The 18,198-nt window shown below is 36.3% G+C and overlaps 1 pseudogene; it reads left to right on the forward strand.

Annotated features, from left to right (window-relative positions):
• Positions 1-13,987: 13,987 nt before the first annotated feature.
• LOC100985808 (nuclear transcription factor Y subunit gamma-like) lies at positions 13,988-15,672 on the forward strand (annotated as a pseudogene).
• Positions 15,673-18,198: the final 2,526 nt, after the last annotated feature.

The following is an 18,198-nucleotide window of genomic DNA, read 5'->3' on the forward strand; positions in this document are numbered from 1 at the left end:
TGACAGGATTTTCTTCTTTGTTATGGTTCGCTCAATAGTGTTTTATCATGAACGGGTAACTCATTTTCGTTTCCATTCATCTATTGATTGGCACTTAGGTTAAGTCCCAATCTTGGTTATTATGAATAGTGATACAATAAAGGTGGGAATGCAGATATCTCTTCAACATACTGCTTTTCTTTTCTTTATTTATTCTTTAGATTTATACCAAGTAGTGGAATTGTGGGATCATATGGTAGTTATATTTTTAGTTTTTTGAGGAATCTTTATACTGTTTTCTATAGTGACTGTACTAATTTACATTCTCATAAACAATGTATAGAAGTTTCATTTTCTCCATGTCCTTGCCAGCATTTTGTTTTGTTTTGTTTTGGTAATAGACAATCTAACTGGGGTGAGGTGATACATCATTGTGGTTTTGCTTTCCAATTCCCTGATGATTAGTGATGTTGAGCATTTTTTTTCTATACTTATTGGCTGTTTTTATGCCTCCTTTTGAGAAATGTCTATTCAGATCATTTGCCCATTTTTAAATTGGATTATTTGTTTTTGGGGTTTTTTTGCTGTTGTTTTAATTCCTTTCATATTCTAGATATTAGCCCTTTGTTAAATGAATAGTTCGCAAATATTTTATCCTATTTTGCAAGTTTTCTCTTCACTTTCTTGATTGTTTACATTGCTGTGCAGAAGTTTTTTAGCTAGATATAATCCCATTTGCCAATTTTTGCTTTGCTTGCCTTTGCTTTTGTGTTCTCCATAAACTTTTTGCTCACACCTATGTCCTGAAGCATTTCCACAATATTTTCTTCTAGTAGTTTCACAGTTTTAGGTCTTACTTTTAAGTATTTAACCCATTTTGAGTTTATTTTTTTATACAGTGAGATATTGGGGTCTAATTTATGTCTTCTGCATATAGATATTCAGTTTTTCAGCCCTATGTATTGGAGAAACCATCATTTCTCCAATGTGTGTTTTGGGCACCTTTGTGGAAAATTTGTTGGCTCTAAATAAATGAATTTAAGCGTTCTCTATTTTATTCCATTGGTATATGTGTCTGTTTTTAGATACCTTATTGGTTTTAAAAAAGGTAGGAACCTGCATCATGTAGAAGAGACCAGCAAAGAATGAGTCAGACCCAGATCAAGCCACTTGGAATGCCCTCAGTTTGGCAACAGTTTAATAATTGTAATGCAGGTAAATTAATATTTGCTCTTTATGTGAATTTTTAAGATGTATTAATTAAATATATATTTTTAAAACTATGGGAAATGAGTTAAGTACATCTAAGGACTACTAGTACATAGTGAGAAGCAACTTTTTAGGTACTTAAAACACCCTTCAGGATTACAAAGAGCAATTCTTTAGGACATTTTCATATTTTGGAGACTACATTTTTAGAGCAAGCTAAGAGTATGATGAATATTTAGATTTGTTTCCAAACATCACCTGGCTTTTACATTTCACCATTCTGCATTTCAAACTCCTCCAGACATGTTACCTGGTATTTTTTAACTAATATTATTACAAATAATTTTTTCAGATACTTCATGGTAGGGCATATTGTGTTTTTCTCCACTGACCACTGAAAGTAGCACTCTGTTGTCTATTTCTTTAGTGATAATTTTGAGGGAGAGAGTAGAGATTTATTTTTGCTAAAATTTTCAAATTCTGAAATCCCAACATTAATTTTGCATTTGTAAAGAAATTTCCAAAAACTTCTAAATTTGTACTCAGTGGAAGCCATACCAATTTTATTTTTCTATTATCAGAAGAATATAAGTTGAGGGTATCTTGGTTTATCTTGGTTTATAATTAGTTTACTGAATTTTGGTTTTGCTTATCTTTAAGGTTTTCCCCTTGAAATGACATGGGAAAAAAATGACTTAAAGTTATTTGCATATTTTAACAAATAATTATAAAATAAACACTCTTGTATTCAAAATTCTTGTCAGGAAAGAGAACATTATTAGTACTCCAGAGGTCTATCGTAGATAATTTTCTAATTAAAACATGGTTTAAAGTCTGTAGGCATTGGTTCTCTATAGCTATTGTTTTCTACAATTTGGGGAATTTGACATGAAAAAGGTGATATGTTAAAGTTCACCAGAGAAACAGAACCAATATGATGACCGAGAGGTCCCATAATCTTCAGTAAGCAGACTGAAAACCTAGGAGAGCCGATGTGTAGTTCCAGCCTGAGTCTGAAGGCCTTAGAATCAGGAGACCTGATCGTATATGTTACAGTTTGAAAGCTGGGAGGCTTGAGACCCAAGAAGAGCTGATGTTTCAGATTTATTCTGAAGTCTGGAAAAGACCAGTGTCACAGCTCTGACATGCAAATGTCTTACCAGTAAGTCTAAAATAGTTCCTACTTTTTGTTCACTAGGTCTAATCAGCATAATGTAACCAATGTGATGGATCAGTGTGATAGATATCGTGTGGAAAAGAAAGAGAATCGATATCCCTATGAACTAAATTTTAACATGGGGCTGAACAGTGGAGGTGATTTGCTGGCCTTAGCTGAAAGCAAATTGCTTCTGGTGGTCCTTATTGACAAATATGGAGAAAAGGGAATTTGACAGATCAATAGCTACATACCATATACCACCAGATGTGTTAATTCGCTAAAACAACAAAACCATATCTGGTACATCAGCTGCAATTGGAGTCATCACCTGATTAAGCTAATGATTATCTGCTGTCACTCTTCAAGATTGTTCTGTTTCTTGCACAGGCCAAAAAGGAAGTTAAATGGGGATGTGGTGGGAATCACCACCCTAGCCTCTTTCAGGTTATTTTATGAAGGCACTAATCTCTGCAATCCCTCCCAGAAAGTAGTATTCCTTTTACTTGACTATTTTCCAAGGTTTAGGGAGTTCTAGTGGCTTCCACTTGGCTTTTCTCATCATAATGAACCTTATTCCACATGTCAGGGAACCAATGTAGGCATTTTGCCAGCTACTGAGTATATCTATTTCAATTATGCTTTTCCAAATTGGGGAAATAACTACAGAATTGGTTTAGGGACCCACTGCACCCACTGCGAGATTAATGTGAGCTAAAACTTTATTGATTACATGACTTCCATAAGTTCTTACTTTGACTGGTGGACCACAGTGAAATTTTGAGCTTCCTGGAATTAGTGTCAGCTCGGAGCCAGTGTCCAGTAAGCCCTGAGAGGTCTATTTATTTTATTTTCCCCAATGCACAGTTACCCTGATAAAAGGGCTTAGGTCCTTTTGGGGAAGGCTATGAAATAGATTAACATTATAAATTTTTAGCAATGTATTGAGGTCCTTGCATAAGGATACCTGGCCTCCCCTTCATCTAGGTGGTTCTTGGTCTGTAAGCCGGCTCACGTCTGGGAATTGATTGAAGGGCCATGACTCTGTTTTTATTACTCATGTTAGACTTTTATTCACTTAAGCTAGACCTTTTCTTCTTATAAGATCAAGTTAGGATTTAGTAGGCTTTATACCCATTTTACTTCTAGGAACACAATAATTATCTAGCCAATGCCATAGGTCCGTGTGAATGAGACTATTCTGATTGCTGCTTTGAATGCCACCACTTGATCTCTGCCACTCTGGGATCCAGTTATTCCTATTGCATGAGGGTTTCCCAGTTTGGTGACTGCAGTTTTCACTGTAATGTCTGGCCTACAGAGAAAAATGATCACACAACTCTTCAGTAATGCCAGGACTCCTCTCAAGAATTTATTTCTCACAGTGTTAATGAAAGCTGTGTCTTCTGTATCCTCTCATTGTGAGTGAGTAGAACATGTCATGCTCCCTAAACCTTTGAATCCCTCCCTCTACATAAAACCAAAGCAGGTTTGGCATTTCCACCTTGCTCACTGTGGGCTATTTCTTGGTCCATGTTTCAGCCAAACAACCAAACTCTAACTCCCTAAGCTTCAACATTAAATGTAGAATATCTGATTAGTAAGTTCATATCAATAAATTAGGCCCGATTCAACTTTATGTTTCTTTCACTATTATTTTACACTTTTAATATCCATTGCCATATATGTTCTTCAGATTTATCTGAATATTAGAATATTCAAGTAGTTATTTTGGAGTGCACTGTACCTTTTCATGAGTCATCCTTTGTACCTTACCTTTGTAAGTGTATGTTTTTGGAAATCAAAATTGTATTACTTCTCCCAAGCCAAAAATAAGGTAGAATATGATACGACATGGGAATGTTTTATTCTGTTTATAAATTCCTATTCGATATAAAATTAAATGTATTTTCCATTGTTCATTTAATTACTTTTATGAAATATATTGTTATATTAATTCTGTTAATTTTATATTATTTCACTCTTTTGTTTTATTTGACCTTTATAACCTTCATTATAGCCTGAAAATTTTTAGCATTCAAACTGAACAGAAATGAATATTAAAAATGATTTAATAAAATGTTTCAGAATTTCAGCGGAGCACTTAAAATTCATCATTTCAGTGCTTCGGTTTTACTTAAAGATGAATGTCATTTTAATGAACCTAGGAGGACATGTCCATGCCCTGACTTTCAAAATAAAAGTTTTCTTCCACTTGCATTAATTTCGTTCCCACTTGATAAAACTATAACTTTAAATGCCATGTGGATCACCTTGGTTATTATGTATTCAAAAAATACATATTGGGAAACATGAGTGACATGTGACATATACCATAGGTATTGACCAACAGAATTAGAGTTCGGCATGAGGAAAATGTACTAAGAAAGGTATTTTACATTTATAGTCGATAGAATTCAAACTAATGCTTCAAAAGGCTGTGCTTTCAAAGAGTTTCACAAATTTAGCGGGGGATATGAAGACCTTGAATAGCCACTTAAGCTCTCCTCGCTTAAGCTGGAATGTCTAAATGGTGCATTGACCAACATGTAAGTGCTTTGTTATAACACACACTGATTTTGGGTTAGCAGATTGTATACCTCGCTTTAGTAGATGATCATTTCACCTGTTAAGTTTCTCTGATTTGGAAATAAAGATAAAAGTGGATTAATTAGGGGAGTGACATCAGCAATACAATAGAACAGGAAGTCCCGGACTTCATTCTTCCACAGAAACACTGACTTTACAACAACATAAGAATCAAAATGCTTTCCTGATAACTCCAGAAGCCAGTTAAGAGGTTTTAGTAACCCAGGTGAGCACACAACTAAAAACAGCTGCATTTAAACAGGTAAGAAGAGCTGGTTCACTTTACCAATATCCACCCCACCCCCAAGCCAACACAATTTGACATGATTGAGAGGATATATAAATACAGCTCGTGGCTTCTTTCTTGGGGAGAAGGGGTGAGAAGACTGGAATGTGCACCAGCATTCAGGTTTTTCAGAGGGCTGTTCTAGGAACTATTTTATGTCACCTAAGGGTGCTCACAGAACCAATGTAGTTCAAATGCATGGGAGTCGCTGAAAGCAAAGGAGAGTGAAGATGGCTTGCTGTGGTACCAGAGGCTGTGCAGTGCTACAGACAGAGGCGAGAAAAGCTCAGAACAATGGGGAGAGAGCATCCAGTTTACAGCTTCTCCCACAGGAAGAAGGGAGAAGAGCAGAGCATGCGTCTGGTGTTCCAGCTCTTTGGAGGATTCCTGAGGTACTGATTTCTGCTTTGCCTTACCTACAGTGCTGACAGAGAGGCAGCCTAGTTTGGATGCCTGATTATTACTCAAATCAGTCTCCCGGAGTATTCGGGGATTGGAGTTTTTAAAGATAATTTGGCGGGTAGGGGCTCAGTAAAATTCCCTCCCAAGGTTAGTTCAGCCTATGCCCGGGAATGAACAAGGACAGCTTAAAGATTAGAAGCAAGATGGAGTTGGTTAGGTCTGATTTCTTTCATAATTTCCTGTGTTATAATTTTGTGAAGGGAGTTTCAGTTACACTGAGAGAGGAAAAAAAGAAACCCAAAACAATCAACCAAGAATACAATGTCTGACAAAATTATTCTTTAACAGTTAAAATGATGCTATCCTGATAAAAACTGAAGAGGTCCTTCCTTTCTGGAACTGCCTCATGAAAAATGCTAGAGAGAATCCTATAAGAACCCTAGACAGCAACATGAAAGTATCTGAAGACATAAAATTCATTTATAAGCGTGTCGACAGAAAGAGTCAAACTCTGTAAAATATTTGAAGATATTTATTCTGAGTCAAATATGAGTGACTAATAACCTGTGATACTGCCCTCAGGAGATCCTGAGAACATGTGCCCAAGATGATTGGGCTAGAATTTGGTTTGATACATTTTAAGGAGATTTAAGGCATCAATCAATACATGTATTATGTACATTGGTTTGGTCCAGAAAGGCAGGACAACTGGAATTGGGGGCTTCCAAGTCATAGGCAGAGTCAAAGATTTTCTGATTGCCAATTGGTTGAAAGAGTTATTATCAATAGAAAGGAATGTCTGGGTTACAATAAGGCATTGTGGAGAATACTAGGTAGCAGGCTTCAAAGAGAATAGACAGTAAATTAGTAAATACTTCTTATCAGACATAAAGAGTCGTTCTATCAGTAACTCCAAAAGGGAAGTGGGTAAAATGAGGCATGTCAAGCTCCTCCTTCCTATCATGGCCTGAACTAGTTCTTTTCAGTTTTACTTTGGAATGCCCTTGGCCAAGAGGAGGTATCCATTCAGATGGTTTGGGGATCTTAGAATTTTATTTTTGGTTTACAACGGTAAATGTGTAGACAAATAAAGAATACTGTAATGCTGTAATAGAGGTGCTTAAAGCTCTCTTAATTCTGGTATAGAATTAAAAGCATAAAAATAGTTATAATTATCAAACTACATTAACTGATACACAACATATAAAGATATAATTTGTAAAATCAATAACATAAAGTGGGGCTGGGGAGACATAAAATAATAAAATTTTTGCATGCAGTTGATGTTAGGTTGTTATCAGCTTAAAATATATTGTTATAACAGTAAGATAGTTTAGGTAAGTACAATGGTCACCACAAAAACTATACTTGTAGAAGATACACAAAAGAAATGAGAAAAGAATCCAGGCATGTCAATACAGAAAAACAAACAAACAAACACACACACACACAAAGAAAGGCAGCAACAGAACAAGAAGGACATGTTAGCTACAAGACAAATAGTCAACAATTACAAAAATATTAATAGTAAGACTTCCCTATCAGTACTTTTTAAATATAAATCAATTAAACCCTGTAATCAAAAGACATAGTAAGGTTGAATGTATCTTTTAAAAGATGCAACTATATCCTTACAAAGACTTACCTTAGATGTAAAGACACAAATAGGCTGAAAGCGAGATTATGGAAAAAGATTATCCATGCAAATTGTAACTAAATGAGAACTGGAGTGGCCTTACTTACATCAGATAAAACAGACTTTAAATCAAAAGTGATGAAGAAGGGCATTATATAACGGTTAATGGTCAATTCACCAGGAAGACATAACATTTGTAAAATATATTCACTTTACATCAAAGCTCCCAGATATATGAAGCAAAAATTGACAGAATTGAAGGCAGAAATTGGCAGTAACACAATAATATTAGGAGATTTCAAAAACCTCATTTTCAACAATGAATAGAACAACCAGACAGAAGATAAATAAGGAAAGAGAGGACTTGAACAACAGTATAGAACACAATTGAAGCTAGGAGACATATACAGAACAATCCATCCATTTCGTTCCAGGCACACATGGAAGATTGTCTAGAATAAATCACACTTTAGGCCAAAGAAGAAATCTTAATACATTTAAGAAATTTAAAATTATACTGAATATCTTTTCTGACCACAATTGAATATAACTAGAACTCAATACATGTAGAAAAACTGAAAAATTCACAAGTATGTGGAAATTAAACAACATACACTTGAAAAACCAATGGGTCAAGGAAGAAATCACAAAGAGAATTAGAAATATCTCGACCCAAATGAAAAAAAAAACACAACATACCAAAACTTATGGGATACAGCAAAAGAAGTACTCAGAGGAAGGTTTATAGTGATAAATGCCTACATTATAAAAAAAAGAAAGGTCTCAAATCAACAATATACCTTTACAAATCGAAGAACTAGAAAAAGAAAAATGACATAAACTCAAAGATAGCAGAAGGAAGAAAGTAATAAGTATTAGAACAAAAATAAATAAAATACAAGAATAGAAAATTAATAGGAAAAAAACAATAAAACCAAGAGTTGCTTTTTTGTAAAGATAAAGAAGTGGACAAAACTTTAGCTAGAGTAACTAAGAAAAAAGAGAGAAAACTCAAATAATTAAAATCAGAAATGAAAGAAGAGACAACAGAACTAATGCAACAGAAATAAAAACAATTATAAAATACTATTAACAATTATGCAAATAAATTGGATGATTATAAGAAATGAACAAATGTCTGGGAACATACAAATTACCATGAATGAACTATAAAGCATAGAAAATATGAATAGATCTGTAACTATTAAGGAGGTTGAATCAGGAATCAAAAATCTCCCAACTAGGAAAAGCCCAGGGATAGTTGGCCATAGTGGAGAATTCCACCAAATAGTTAAAAAATATTTAATGACAGTTCTTCTAAAACTCTTCAAAAAATTGAAAAGGAAACACTTCTTAACACATTTTATGAGGCCAGAGTTACCCTAGTACCAAAGCCAGATATACAGGAAAAATAAACTACAGGACAACATTTCTGATTAACACAAAAGCAAAAATCCTCAGTGAAATACTAGCAAACTAACCTCCACAACATACTTAAAAGATTGTACATGATGACCAAGTGGGATTTATCCCTGGAATGCAAGAATGTTTTAACATATGAAAATCAACAATTATAATACTTCATGTTAATAGAATGAAGGACAAGAATTAGATGTTCATTTCAATTAGTGCAGAAAAAGAATTTGACAACATTCACCACCCTTTCTTAAAAAAGTACTCAACAAATTGAGAATAGAAGGAAACTACCTCAACATAATAATGATCATATATAAAAAGCCCACAACTAGCATCACACTCAACAATGAAAAAAGCAAAAGTTTTACTGCAAGATTAGGCAATGATTATCACTCTCATCATTTCTACTCAACATAGTACTGGAAGTCCTAACAGGAGAAATTAGGCTAGAAAACAAACAAAAGTCAACCAAATTTGAAAGAAGGAAGTACAGTTATTTTTGTTTGAAAATGACATGACCTTATATGTACAAAACCGTAAAGATTTCACACACGAATATATAAGGAAACTTGTTAGAACTAATAAACAAATTCAGTAAAGTTTCAGGATAAAACCTCAACACTCAAATTTATTAGTCGGGAACTTTTTGGAGGAAAAATGTGAGAATTTAATGTATTCATGTAATTTGGAAGATTAAATCAGTGTGATTGGAATATTCATCACCATAAATACTTGTCTTTTATTTATGCTAGAAACGTTTGAATTATTATATTCAAGCTACTTTGAAATAAACAATGGATTATTGGAAACTATAGTCACCCTACTGATCTATAAAACACTAGGTTTATTTCTTCCATCAAATTCTCTGTCTGTATCCATATATAAACCTCTCTTTATCTCCCCCCTCCTCAGCACCCTTCTTGGCCTTTGGCAACCACTAACCTATTTTCCATCTTCATGAGACCCACTTCTTTAGCTCCCACATATGAGTGAGAACATGTGATATTTGTCTTTCTGTGTTTGGCTTATTACACTTAACATAATTGTCTCCAATTCCATCCAGGTTGTTGCAAATGACATGATTTCATTATTTTTTATGGAGGAATAGTATTTCATTGTGTACGTATACCACATTTTCTTTTTTATTCAACTATTGATGGACACTTAGGTTGATTCTATGTTTTGGCTATTGTGAATGCTGCTGCAATAAACATGAGAGTGCAGGTATATCTTCAATATGTTGATTTTCTTTCTTTTGGATATATACTCAGTAGTAGAATTTCTGGAACATATTGTAATTCTAATTTTAGTTTTATGAGGAACCTCTATACAGTTTTCCATAATGACTGTACTAATCTACATTCCCACCAACAGTCTATGAGTGTTCCCCTTCCTCCACATCCTTGCTAGCATCTTTTATTCCCTGTATTTTGGATAAAAGCCATTTTAACTGGAGTGGGATGATATCTCATTGTGGTTTTGATTTGCATTTCTCTGATGATTAGTGATGTTAAGCATTTTTTATATAACTGTTGACCATTTGTATTTCTTCTTTTGAGAATTGCTTATATTTTTTGTCAATTTTTTAATTGGTTTATTAAGGTTTCTTTTTGCTATTGAGTTGTTTGAGCTCCTTATATATTCTGATTAATAATCCCTTGTCAGATGGATAGTTTGCAAATGTTGTCTCCCATTCTGTGGGTTGTATCTTCACTTTTTTCATTATTTCCTTTGCTTCACAGAAGCTTTATAGCTTGATACAGTCTCATTTGTGTATTTTTGATTTGGTTGCACGTGCTTTTGAGGTCTTATATTAAAAAGTCTTTGCCCAGACCAATATCCTGGAGCATCTGCAATGTTCTCTTTTAATAGTTTCATAATTTCAGATCTTAGATTTAAGCCTTTAATCAATTTTGGTTTGCTTTTTGTACATGTGGAGAAATGGGGACTTATTTTTTTTCTTTTGCATATGGATATCCCATTTTCTCAGCATCATTTATTGAAGAGATTGTCCTTTCCCCGTTATATGTTCTTGGCGCCTTTGTCGAGAAAGAGTTGGTTGTAAATATATGATTTTATATGTGGGTTCCTCATTCTGTTCTATTGGTCTATGTGTCTATTTTTATGCCAGTACCATACTTACATCATTGCTATAGCTTTGAATTATATTTGAAGTCAGGTAGTGTGATGCCTCCAGCTTTGTTCTTTTTGCTCATAATTGCTTTGGCTATTCAGGGTCTTTTGTGGTTCCAATATGAGTTATAGGATTGTTTTTCTCTATTTCTGTCAAGAATGTCGTTGGTATTTTGATAGGGTTTGCATTGAATTTCTAAATGTCTTTGGGTTGTATTGTTATTTTAATAATATTATTTCTTCCAATCCATTGGCATGGAATACTCTTTTTGATGTTTCTTGTCTGTGTATTTATAAACAACCTTTGAGCTAATTTTTTCCTCTGCTTGATTTATGCTGCTGTTGAGAGCCTGTAATAAATTTTTTAGTTCAGCAAATATATTTCTCTGTTCCAAGATTTCTTTTTTAAACATTTTTTATTTTAAATTTTTGTAAGTACCTAGTAGGTGTACATATCTGTGGTGTTCCAAGATTTCTGTTGAATTTTATTATTGCTATTTCTACCTCTTTGTTAAATTTCTCTGATAAATTTCTGGATTGCTCTTTTGTGTTATCTTGGAGATCACTGTGTTTTCTTAAAACTGCTATTTTGAATTCTTGGTCAGAGAGTTCACATATCACAGTCTTGTTAGGGTCAGTCAGTGGTTTCTTGCTTTTTTCAGTTGGGGAGACCATGGTTCCTTGATGTCATTGTTTCTTGTGGATGTACAACTATGTCTTTGCATTGAAGGATTAGTTATTTATTCCAGTCTTCCCTGTCTGGTTTGTTTCATTATTAACTGCATATGTTTGCTTAGAGATTCTTCACCATTTTCCTGTTGATTTTCTTTCTCTTTTTTACCACCAGGTTTCTGGCTCCTTTTTGCCACTAGATAGTGCTTTAAGCCCAGTTTTGCCTCAGTTGTAGCACATAAGCACAGTGTTTCCTATTCTGAACAGGAGAGGTTCCAAAGGGGTTAACCCGGTAGTATGAGAAGTCTGTTGATATGGTTTGAATATTTGTCCCCACTCCAAGCTCGTGGTGAATTTTAATCCCCAGTGCTGGAGGTGGAGCCTGGTGGGAGGTGTTTGGATCAAGGGGGCAGATCCCTCATGGCTTGGTACTGTTTTCATGATGGTGAGTACTTGTGCGAGCTGGTCATTTAAAAGATTGTGGCACCTCCCCCACTACTCTCTCTCTTGCTCCTGCTTTCACAATGTGACGTGCCTGGTCCTTCTTTGCCTTCTGCTATCATTGTCAGCTTCCTGTGGCCTCTCCGGAAACTGAACAGATGTCAGCACCATGCTTCCTATAAAGCCTGCAGAACCATGAGCCAATTAAACCTCTTTTTTCCCTAAATTATCCAGTCTCAGGTATTTCTTTATGGCAATGCAAGAATGGCCTAACACAGCTGGCTAAGAGTTTATTCCCCAAGGACCTGTGTAATAAATATCCTACAGTGTGGTGCTACTGAACAGTCACTCTGATTTGGCATCTCCTACGGCTGAATTACAGAGCAGAGTTTCCAGTGCTGAGGATGGTAGTTCTACCTTCTCCCTTTATCTCTGGCTGTCCTCGGGGATATTTATCTCTTTAGGCACTCCTAATGCTTCCTGTGGATTGAGTCATGAGCAAGTCTCTTATCCGGGAACCCAAAATAATGGAGAACCTAGTTGTGTACCTCAATTTGACTTTTTCCTGTGTAGAAACTGTGAGTCAGGGGAAATTTTTTGCACACTTGGTGCTGGTGAGATTGGCAGGAGGAGCATTGCAGGTATGGAAGTTTGATTCTTTTACTGTCTACTTGGAGTTTTTCGCATCTCTGTGGCCCTGGGAATTGTCTTATTCCCATATTTGACTACTGTGATATTGCTGATGATAATCTCAGTGTTGCATGTCTGTTCTTGGTTTTCTGAGAGGTGAGGAGGTAGTAAAGACAACTTACTTCTACACCACCATTTTTCCTCAGTTGGGTTTCTATACAGTAAAAATGAAAAATCTTTTTAAAAATGAGAAAATATTCCTATTTACATAGCATCAAAAATAATAAAATACTTTAGAATAAACTTAACGGAGGTGGTAAAAGATGTGTACAATGAAAACTACAAAACACTGAAGAAAGAAATTAGAGAAGACACAAATAAATGGAATGACATCCTGTGTTCATGGGTTGGATTAATATTGTTAAAATATCCATATAACCTGAAGTATTTTACAGATTAAATCCAATTCCTATTAAAATATCATTGATTTTTTTGAAGAAATAAAAAAGTCTAAAATTTATATGGAATCTCAAAGGATCCTGAATAGTCAAGCTGATCTTGAGAAAGAATAAAGCTGAAGGCCTCACACTTCCTAATTTCAAAGCATATTACAAAATCTATCGTAATCAAAACAGTATGGTACTGATATAAAGACAGACTTATTGACTACTGAAACAGAATAGAATGTTCAGAAATAAACCTTCATGAACTTGGCCAGTTGATTTTTGACAACGGTGCCAAAACTACACAATGGCATAAAGATAGTCTCTTCAACAAATGATTCTGGGAAAACTTAATATCCACACACAAAAGGATGAAGAGGCACCTTTGTATTACACCATGTACAAAAATCAACTCAGGAAGGATTAATGACATAAATGTTAGACCTGAAATGGTAAAACTCCTAGAAGAAAACATTAAGGAAAGGCTTCATGAAATTGGAATGGGCAATGATTTGTTGGATATGACACCCAAAACACATGCAACAAAATCAAAAATAGACAAATGGGACTACATCAAACTTAAAAACTTCTGCCCAGCACAGGAAATAATTAACATACTAAACAGGCAGCCTACAAAATGGAATAATGTATTTACAAACCACTTACCAGATAAGAAGTTAATATAAAGAATGTATAAAGAATGCCTACAACTCAATAATATTAAAAAGCATGACTAAAAAATGGTCAAAGGTTCTCTGCACATTGCACCATACTGGGAGTCCAGGTGCCAAGGAAGGGAGAAGGAAAAAGAAAGGGCCATGTGCAAATACCATGGCTGCCATCTTGTTTGAGCCCCCACTTCACACCCTCTGTTCTCCATAATGCATGCTTCTCCTTCTCTAGCCTGCATGGGCCCTCTGCATTGCCCTGCTTAGCAGGAGTGCAGGGAGAGTTCGTGCTCTTCCATGGACTCCTGTATGGAGGCATTTTTCAAAATGTCCACAGAATGTGGATTTTGTGGCACTAGCAGCAGTAATGCCCAGTAAAGCCTACAGTCCTTTTGGGCTTCACATCCTGGAAGAAATCCAGAATTTAACAGTGAAAGATTTACTAGTGCAGGAACTTCCACAGCTGGTATTAAGAAGATTATGAAACTGAATGATGTAAAGATGATCAGTAGAGGAGCTCCTGTGCTCTTTGCCAAGGCAGCCCAGATTTTTATCACAGAGTTGACTCTTTGAGCCTAGATTCACACAGAGGCTAAAAAGCACTGGACTCTATAGGGAAATGATGTCACCATGGGAATTACAAAATTAGATCAGTTAGACTTTCTCATTGATATTGTTTTGACAGATGAACTGAACCCTCCAAAGTGTCAGGAGGAGGTGTGCCAGTCTATAACTCCTGCTAAGCCCATCTAGTACTACTTCACACTGGCTTAGCAGCCCTCCACGGTCCAAGTCTAGGGACAGCAGCAAGGCCAGGAGACCACCAGCTCTATGACCACCATCCAGCTTGGGTAGATCATCATGCAGCCTCAGCAGGGCCAAATCATGCCCCCGACAGTGCAGGTTGGAGAAGGTCGGCAGGTGCAGATTGTCCAGGCCCAACCACAGGGTCAAGCCTAACAGTCCTAGAGTGACACTGGACAGACTATGGAAGTTATGCAACAGATTATTACTAAAACAGGAGAGATCCAGCAGATCCCAGTGCAACTGAAGTTGGGCCAGCTAGAATATATTCTCTTAGTCCAGCCTGTATCAGGTACTCAAGTCGTGCAGGAACAGATATAGATGCTTGCCACCAATGCCCAACAGATTACATAGACAGAGGTCCAGTAAGGACAGCGGCAGTTCAACCAGGTCACAGATGGACACAAGCTCTACTAGATCCAGCAAGTCACCATTCCTGTGGACTAGGACCTCACCCAGCCCATGTTCAACCAGTCAGTCAACCAGCTCTCCTACAGGCAGAACCCCCAGGTGACCCATGACTGAGAGTCTGAGCTGGCAAGGCCAAGGACACCCAACACAATTTTTGCCATACGGCCTTATGGTTATGGGTTATGGGCATAGCCTCCCTACCCAGAGGACCCGGCTGACTTCAGCACCTCCTGCAGGCCAGGACACTGGGGCACTTAGACCTCACGCCTGGGGCCTGAGATTCTTCAACAGAAAAATATAATTCTTTTTGTTTTATTTTTTCCATTTATTTTCCTCCAAGGAATCAATATTTCAATATGTCGAGCTGTGTGTCCAATGCTATGAAATAAAAATATTAAATGACATATTTACGACATTTTGTTGAAGAGCGTGGTTTAAGAAATATTTCCCCCTTTGTTTTTCCTTTTTTTTTGGTTCTCACTGCCACTTCTTTTTAGGTGCAAATCTCCCAGGAGTGTCCTGTATCTCCTGACTCTTGGAACAACTGCTGCCCCCAAGATTTACCACCTTTTCTACCCTCAGATTGAGTTAGGTGAATGTATATAGCTTCATTTTCAGCAGCGATCCTTTCCCCTGACCTCTGTGTTTTTGTATCCCAAGGCCGTGGAAACATTCCTTGCATTTAAGAGACAAATTCATTCCCCACGGAGAGTGGGTGAGTTCATTCCTACACCCTTCTTTCCCAGGGACCCAAGAAGACTAGAACTTTGGGCATTTGCTGCCCACCCCCCTTTATTTTAAAATGCATTAAAAATTGTGCTAGTTTCCTTTGCTGCATGGACTTCAAACTACATAAAATGCAATAAATCTCGTTTTAGATTAAAATAGTGGGCAAAGGACTGGAACAGACACTTTTTCAAAGAAGTTATACAAATAGGCAAAAATCACATGAAAAAGTGTGCAACATCATTAGTGATCAAGAAAATGCAAACCACTGTCTCAATGAGATATCATGTCATACCTGTTAGGATGGCCACTATCAAAAAAACAGAAAATAACAAGTTTTGGTGAGGATGTGGAGTAATTCAAATCGTTACACATTGTTGTTGGGTTTGTAAAATTGTGCAGCCACTGTGGAAAACAGTATTATGTTTCCTCAAAAGTTTGAAAATAGGAGCACTACTACTGTATGATCCAGGAATCTTACTTCTGGGTATTTATCCAAAAGAATTAAAAATTGAATCTTGAAGAGATACTTGCACATCCATCTTCACTGCAGCAATATTCACAACAGCCAAGATGTGGAAGCAACCCAAATGATCATGGATGGAGGAATAGATAAACAAAATGTGGTACATATACAATCAAATATTATTCAGTATTAAAAGAGAAGGAAATCCCAGCACTTTGGGAAGTCGAGGTGGGTAGATCACCTGAGGTCAGGGGTTCAAGACCAGCCTGGCCAACATGGTGAAACCCTGTCTCTACTAAAAAATACAAAAATTAGCTGGGTGTGGTGACAGGTGCCTGTATTCCCAGCTACTCAGGAGGCTGAGGCAGGGAGAATTGCTCGAACCTGGGAAGTGGAGGTTGCAGTGAGCCAAGATCATGCCACTGTATTCCAGCCTGGGCAACAGAGCGAGACTCCATCTCAAAAAAAAATAAATAAATAAATAAAAAGAGAGAGAGAGAGAAAGAAATCCTGGCACAACAACATGGATCAACCTTGAGGACATTATGCTAAGTGAAATAAGTCAATCACAAACACATATATAAGATAACTAAATTAAACAAACTTACAGAAACAGAAAATTGAATTATGGTTGTCAGGGAAGAGGAAGGGGAAACGGGCAGTTTTATCAACGGGTAATAGACTTTCAGCCATGCAAGATCAGAAAGTTCTAGATAGATATCTGCTGTACAACATTGTGCCCATAGTTAAAAATACTGTACTTGTCAACTTAAAAATTGTTTAGAGGGTATATTTATTGTGTCTGTTTTACCACAATAAAGAAAACGGGTTGATTAATGTGGAGGACATGAAACTGCACCTCTCAAACACTCCTTCAAAATAGGACTTGCTGCCAAGCTATGTGGAGTTCTGTCAGCTGACTACCTTCTTTTGTCAGCTCCTACAGAATTTGTCTCAGCTGCAGAGTGTCTCCTGGTTAAACCCCACCTGGCAACCCATGTCCCCTGACTGATGGGGCTTAGAGACCCAGACATTTTATCCTGATTGCAGAGACTCTGAAAGACAATACCGGGCTCCTACTTGATTTGGCCAATGACTCGTGGAACCTGCATAGCTGTTCTTCTTCCTTTGTCCAAATATGCTTCGTCCCATTTTCTTAAGCAGAAATCGATCTCTGTCTGCTTCCCACAAAACCAATTGCTGAAAATTCTTGATTGAATGTCACTCTTTTGGCGACCCTGCTGATAGTTACAATACAGTCTTTTCTGGTAGTTGAAATATATCTTCGATGAGGATCTCAAATTCTTTCCATCTGTCCATCCATACATCTGTCATCCTACATATGCAGTCAAAACTTCCAAGTATCTTTTATGTGCTATGTGCTGGCTTCTGTCTTTAAAAAGCTTTTACTCAAACAGAATAAATAAAACATTTATGTGCAAGATGACTATGAAAGGAGTAGGGCAGAGATAGACAAGTAAATAAACTCTGCCAGACTGACACAATATAGAAGCACAGAATTACAGTGGTGGTAGTGAGAATGAAAAGGGATGGATAGGAAAAAAGGAGTGATTTTTGGTGAAAAAAAATAACAGGAGGTGGTGACTGATGGCAATGTGAGACATCTAAAATCCTTTGAAAGGAAAAAAAAACTAAAAAGCATCGTATAGGTGCATATAGGCTTTCACAGATCAATTGCCGTAGCTTGCTCTAAACATCTTAAAAGTTTATCCATTGAATAGAACAAACTTTAAACCTTGTTAATGAAAGTCATGTTCTAGTTATAACTAGCACGTGGTTTTAAAAATCCCAGGTCTTTCTTGCTGGTTTGGTTACTGTTATCAGTGAAGTAGTTCTTATATTTTATTTGTTAATTAAATAACCTATATCCCACTGATATCCCACATATAACATTTCTAGTGATTAGTAACTACAAACTTGATTAGCCAATTTATTGAAATCACTATGCACATTGATTCTGTTTTAAATTTTTTTGATGTCTCTCTTTCCTCCTACATTTACTCTATAGTTCTCTTGATAACTGTTAACTTCAACAGTTAAAATTCAAGGTTTAATATGGGTTTATTTTTAAGGGTTTATTTTTCCAATTTCTAAGTCCAGCAGCAAATCT

Source organism: Pan paniscus, chromosome X, assembly GCF_029289425.2.
Source record: "Pan paniscus chromosome X, NHGRI_mPanPan1-v2.0_pri, whole genome shotgun sequence".
Taxonomy (NCBI): domain Eukaryota; kingdom Metazoa; phylum Chordata; class Mammalia; order Primates; family Hominidae; genus Pan; species Pan paniscus.